The sequence below is a fragment of the Taeniopygia guttata genome, chromosome Z, assembly GCF_048771995.1.
Source record: "Taeniopygia guttata chromosome Z, bTaeGut7.mat, whole genome shotgun sequence".
Taxonomy (NCBI): Eukaryota; Metazoa; Chordata; class Aves; order Passeriformes; family Estrildidae; genus Taeniopygia; species Taeniopygia guttata.
The window spans coordinates 41,641,900-41,648,544 of record NC_133063.1 but is presented as its reverse complement, the minus strand read 5'-3'; the positions used below and the strand labels follow the sequence as shown (position 1 = coordinate 41,648,544).

Genomic DNA, 6,645 nt, shown 5'->3' with positions numbered 1-6,645 from the left:
CAAGAGAGCAGAAAATAGTAGTTAGGTCGATATTTAGTATTTCAAATGGTTCAGTGAAAACAGGGGAGATGTTGGGAAGGATAGATAAATATGATTGTCTAGCAGAAGAACCACAATAGTACAGACAGGATGAATATCGTGTCCCCTACTGGCTGGACAATAACCTTACCTACAGATGAGTCCAAAAGCCAAATGGACTGCTCCATCTCACCCCCCCAGAATGTATGGTTCACCCCACACCTGTAACCCTCCCCTGAAACATCAAGTGTCTGTGACCCCATTGGCCCAAGTCTTGTTCCAGACCACCTTGAAGCCCCCCTTGATAAGGGGTCTCTGAGGGGCCAGACGCCCTCTTGGATCTTCCTCTCCCCTCTTGGAACTTCCTCCCTCCTCCTGGATTCCCCCTCCTGGAGTCCCAGCTCTTCCCTTTGTCTCACCTCTCCCCCATCACCTCAGGCCTGGCCACGTGCTGTGTCTGGCAGCTCGAGGCAGGGCCTCTCTCCATCCCGAATAAACCTTATCCACCAAGAGCAACCAACAGAGATCTCTCGTCTGTATCCACCCAAACCATCCTGGAGCCCTCTAACGTCTTTACAGTTTGGGTTGGAAGGGACCCTAAAGTTCATCCAGTTCCACTTCCTGCCATGGGCCTTCCAATATCCCAGGTTGCTCCAAGGCCCATCCAACCTGATCTTGGACACTTCCAGGGATCCAGGGGCAGCCACAGCTTCTCTGGGCAACCTGTGTCAGGAATTCATCACTCTTATAGGGAGGAAACAGGGAGGAAGGTAGTCCCTGTGACCTGTTAGAACATCTTAGAAAGTGCATGAAGTAGTGTCTTCCCTTTTTGGTGCTCCCATACTGATGTTCAAGGCTCGTAAACAGATTTGGACCCAAATATATCATAATCCACAAGAGAACAGTTTCTATTATCTGAACTACAGAAGGAGCAACAGTGGTCTGCTATTCATATAAAAACATGGGAATTTTTAGGTAAACTTCAGGATTTTCAGATCAGCTCCGAATAAGTTGTTTCTGTCCTGGATATCTCACTCAAGAGATGTTTTAAGCTCTCTCAGCTCTACAATTACCTCTTGGAGGACTCAGGAGGTTAAAAGGGATAGAAGAGATTAAGATTCTCCCCTTATAATGAAAGACATTCACACAAGAATATTTTTATAAATCATTTCAATCCTTGCAAATAGACAGCAAGGATGTACTTAAAGAATTTGCACACTGAACTGAGTTCTGGGCAAGGTAAGCCAAACAGTGCTGAATGTTTTTATCTTCTCAAAATGTAAATTCAGAGTAGGTCCTGTAAAGCCATGAAAGTATTCTGATACTTGATTCCTTTAGAAAAATTACAATTAATTTTTAATAAAATTAAATGACATAGATATGTCAGTTGTATAACCCAAATTTGTTTATGTATTTTTCTCTTTCACTTTAATTCCAGTAATTATCTTGGCTGCCTTACTTTATTTTCAATAACTATACTTAATAATATAAGCTAACCAACAAATCTGTATAAACAATTCTATTCACTTAAGAGTGCTCAATTAAAAATTCTATATGATCAGCTGGGATCAAAACAAAGGACACTTTCAAGCTCTTCTTGAGACTTTTTTTAATTTAGGTAAGATCTGAACCAGTTCAGAACTTCCAGTAGGGAATTTCTTAATATCATTGGCTCCCACTTACACTACTGATTCTGCTGCTGAATAATGTAAAATGCATAAAGAGATTTAGGAGAGCAATCTGAATGTAGGATTACTTTTCCTGCTATGAGACCCTTAAGATGAAGTTATCTCTGGTCTCTCCAGTTGTTAGTTCCTCCTGTGCACTGACAGTTTCCAAAGTAAGGGCTATGAAAAAATAGTCTTCAAAGTAATATCTTCCATGAGATTAGCTAACAGTCTATGGAGGAGAGACAAAAACTTGAAATGATACCTATAATATGCACTCTGAATATTCTATCTCACCAAAACAAACAAACAAACAAACAAACAAACAAACAAACAAACAAACCAATGTGAAAATAAAAAAAACCAAACTAAAAAAAAACAAACCAAAACAAAACAAAAAATACCCCAGAAACAAAAAATAAAACAAAACAAAAATAAAAACCCAAGAAAAACCACAACAAAAACAAACAAAACAAAGCCAAACAAAACAAAAACACAAACAAACAAAAAATGCATTCGAAAAACTTCATTGTCCTTCACCTTTCAATAACAGTCCTTTGTAGAGTTGTGTTTTTTAGGTTTTATTACATTTGTATTATGTATAAGTTTGTTCCATGTACCCCCGGCTCTGTAACAATTCCCCCCGGGTCTTCCCGTCTCTCCCCGCGGGTCTGTTGTCCCCAAGAAATGCCAAGTCACTGTGTTTACCCCAAATGCCTGTCTGTCACTCGGTATCCCTCCCCCCCACCGGGAATCTTCCACCCGGGATGCTGAGCGATAGGCAGACGACCTGGGACCCTCCACCTGTCTGTCCTTCATTGGATGTACCCCCGTACCCCACTACCCTCAAACCTGCCGTGGCATTACCCCATTGGCTGCCCCAGTTTCCCTTTGTCCTGTACTTAGTCCGCGTGCGCAGCACGCTCGGGGCTTTCTCCTGGCTGGCACCACCGCGCACCGCCGCTCGCCCTAGCCGTCCCCGGGGCTTTTCTCCCAGCCGGCTCCAGCACGCCCCGCCCTGCCTGTCCGCGTGGCTCCAACGAACACCGGCGCAGCTCGCCTGGTTCCCTTCGGATTATTGTTTTCCCCATTGGATTGCAATAAAACGGAATTCGCCCCCCGGAGAAAGACTCTCTTCATCAAATCGCCGTGGGGTTCGCTGATTGCTCTCCAAACCCACACAGTGCAGCCCAAAGCCTGCGAGGGTTCAGCGGGAGGTGCTGGAAATCTGCCCGTTCCCCTTCTCCCCAGGGCTAGCCAGGGCAAGGGAAAGCAGAGGAGAGAAGAGTGCTCATCGGCAGTTGTGGCGCCCAGCCGTGAGGCTTGAGAGCATCAAGCACATGGACGGAGGAACACCGAGCCCTCAGAGACCGGTGGACTTAACCTCGTGGTCGTCACGATACCCTGCTGCAAGCCAAGGCTCTGTTTTAGCGAGCCGAGCATTTCTGTAGAGGACAGACCGGCAGCTTCGGGTTGCACCGCTGAAAACTGGTCCCCCTACGATGAAAACTTCGCAGCTGGATTTTTTGTTTCCCCTTCGGACTTCGCTGGACCCTCTGTAAGTTACGGGGGGGCCCTGGGGCTGGGCACACCTTGCTCCTTTTGGGGTGGGTTTCTCTTTCTCCTGCGGGGGGGAAAAATCCCACATTTTGCGGTTCTCCCTTTAGGCAGAGAGCCGGTAAGCACAGGTCTACCCAGCGTCTGATAGGGGTCTTCTTTTTTTTCTGTTGTTATTTTCTCCAGTTGTGAGGCTTAGCGGCACATTTAAGATCGACAATATGGGTGCTAAACTGTCAGTGTCGCAAAGAGAATTTATGTCCAAGTTGTTGGCATCCTGGTTGGGGGAGAAAAAAAGTTTAAAAAGTCCGACGTTAAACATTTCACCCGGTGGCTTCTGCAGTCCTTCCAGGATCTGTTGACAGCAAATTTATACCAAGTCCAGTTTTGGGACCAAGTTGGAAGGGAAATCGTCCAAAAAGGGGACCCATCCCTCTCAATTTTCATTCATCTGGCACTCCAAATTAGGAATATTATCAAAAATAACAGCAAAGGGATGCCAGAGCCACTCGAAGGCAAATGCAGCCCCAGTTTAAAAACCCCTAGCCCTCTTTCCTCTCCCTCTCTCCCTAGCCCGGGGATTCTCAGACGGGCATCCCGGAAGCAGCCGCAGGCAGATTCTGGCCCCTTTGTAAACCCCCGGGTTCCTTCGCAGGGCAGTGCTGGCATCGCTCTGCACTATCCCCATACCCCAATTCCCTCTCTTTGTACAGCCCTGCCCCATAGTGGAAAATCTGTAAGTTTTAAGACCCCTGATCCCTCTCTGCAACCTTCCCCGAACCTTTCCCAAAATTATTCCCTTTCCTACCTCAGGGCACAAGATGGAGGGGACCACATGGCACCCCCCACCACTTGTGCTTCTTCTCCCAACACTCCCTTTCTCCCAACAGCCAACCCTTTCCACCCCAGAGACTTCTCCACCCACTCCTACTCTCCACCCCCTTCACGCACCTCCCCTAATGAATCATTCAACAGTCCTTCCTTCAACCCCACCCCTAGGGGTAATGTAACATCTGCCACACCCCCTAGCCCTAGTCCTGCCTCCTCCCTCAGTTCCCACAACCCGCCCTCTGGTTCCCACGCTTTGGTTTCCGGGGGGGGGGGAGGGGGGAAACTGCGACGTGCCGCAATCCCTGCCTGCCTTTTCTGCTGCGCCGGTCACCTATACACCGCGGCAGAAGGGCAGACCCCTCAAACAGTGGACTCCAATCCCACAGTCGGTAATTAAGGATCTCTGCAAAGCCCAAAAGGATTTTGGCCGGGAAAGTGAATAATTTAGGGGGCTATTAAATGCCACGCTCTGCTCAAACGAATATGTCCCTGCTGACATGCGCACTCTCTTTTCGTGTTTGATTACTCAAGCTGAGTTTTTGGTCTGGGAATCCACATGGAGGCGGGAAGCACGAGATTTATTACCCAGCCTCTGGGCCAATACAGAGACCTCCATGGATACCGATGGGGGCGTGTTGACAATTGATCATCTGTGTGGGGTGGGGGATTGGGACATGGCAGCAAGGCAGGCCGAAAAGATCCCAAGGGAGGCACTGTCAGCAAGTGCCAAGGCGGCAGAAAAAGCATTCTTTAAGTTAAGACCCAGTGGTCCTGTTGTTAACTGTTTCTCTCTTAAGCAGGAGCCACAGGAATCTTTCATTAGTTTCGTAGATAGGTTGTGCAGGGCAGCAGAAGCCCAGATTCCAGAGGAGGGATTGAGACAAGGCATGGTGAAGCAAATTGCACTCCAGAACACCTACGAAGCCTGCCAGCAGGCGATCCTGAGCCCTCCCCTCGACCCAGAGCCGACACTCCAAGACATGCTGGATGTGTGTGCTCGGAAGGTCACCTTACCATCGAACGACCTCCAAGGGACTCCCTGAACGCCATCAAGGAGGGTCTCCTTCGCCGAAGCCCACACGCCATCCATGACCCCAGCTCCTGCGCGCCGCTTCTCAGGGCCATCCCCCAAAGGTTACCACCCGGGAAAACCCTGTAACATCTGCAATAAGAGAGGACACTGGGCATCCCATTGCCCCCTGAAAGAGGACTTCTTACATTTTAGAAACCAAAACCAACAGCAAGGGCGAGGTGCCCCCAACCCAGGGGAACCATCAAAAAACTAGTTTCTCAGCACAGTCCCTCCCTGCATGAGGACACAAATTTGGTGGGAAACATAACATCAGGGGAGAGGAGGGACAACGTATCAGCACACCCACCTGAGGACAAGGACTCTAATACCAGACAAGACGTTACCGGATTGGACACTAGGGGAACTAAAGCTGGCGAACCAGCCTGCGTGGGGGGAGTTGGGAGTTTCATTTCGCAGGCATGGCTTGGTCGGGACCACGACCATCCCAGGTCCATCCTTAACATCCATGTCCAACTTCTCTCCACACAGGTTGGCCCTGACCGAACCTCTGCTACTCAAGGATAGCAATTGGTATTTTGTCACGATTGACACACAGGACCCAGGGACCTGGTGGAGACTCCACAGTAATTACATCGTCCTTGGGGACACAAAATACACGCCACTTGAAATCACTATTGCACCCAACTTAACATCTGCAAACCCCAAACACCTGGTGCTGTGGCTGCACTGTGCTCACCCGCCAGTCTACCTTCCCAAAGGGTAAATCATCGCCCAAGCCATACCTGTATCTGGGCCCCCGTCTACCCCGAAGATCTATGGATGAAGACTGCTGAGAAAATCTACGAAGTGTGTCAGGCCCAGGTACTTGGGAAGGAAAGACCCAAAATCGCATGTTACATGTGGAATGGCGGTGAGCACAAGTGGCTTAATGGCCTCTTGCACACAGGGGCAGATGTCACGGTCATTCCCTCACGGGATTGGCCATCGCGTTGGGAGTTGCAGGATGTGGCTGGACAAATTCAAGATGTAGGAGGGGCACAATTGGCAAAACAATCAAAAAAATCATAAAATTTGAGGGGCCAAATAGACAATCAGCTTACCTACGTCCATTTGTTTTAGATTACAGAGAGCCCCTGTGGGGAAGGGACCTGATGGCCCAGTGGGGGGTCACATTGAACATTCCAACCCCTCAGGTTTTTCGGGCAGAAGTCACTGAGGAGCGTCCTACCCAAAAGTTGAATTGGCTTTCTGATGTTCCGATCTGGGTAGAGCAGTGGCCGCTCAATAAACAAAAATTAAAAGCGCTCCAAAAGCTCGTGGCAGAGCAACTTGCCAAGGGACATATCCAAGAAACAACATCTCCTTGGAATTCCCCCGTCTTTGTCCTGAAAAAACCTGGCAAAGACGAATGGCAGCTCCTTCACGATCTCTGTGCTATCAACAGTGTGATTGAAAATATGGGTCCCCTCCAACCAGGGATGCCGTCCCCCACGATGTTGCCAAAAGATTGGGAATTGGCTGTCATTGACATAAAAAATT

General features: G+C 48.6%; 1 long non-coding RNA gene across 1 annotated transcript; it reads right to left on the bottom strand.

Moving 5' to 3' along the window:
- Window positions 1-2,848: 2,848 nt before the first annotated feature.
- Window positions 2,849-4,164, bottom strand: LOC140681784 (uncharacterized). Its single transcript, XR_012052977.1, has 2 exons — window positions 4,051-4,164; window positions 2,849-3,519 (listed from the first exon to the last, which is right to left on the bottom strand). It is a non-coding gene; the product is annotated as an uncharacterized lncRNA (long non-coding RNA).
- Window positions 4,165-6,645: the final 2,481 nt, after the last annotated feature.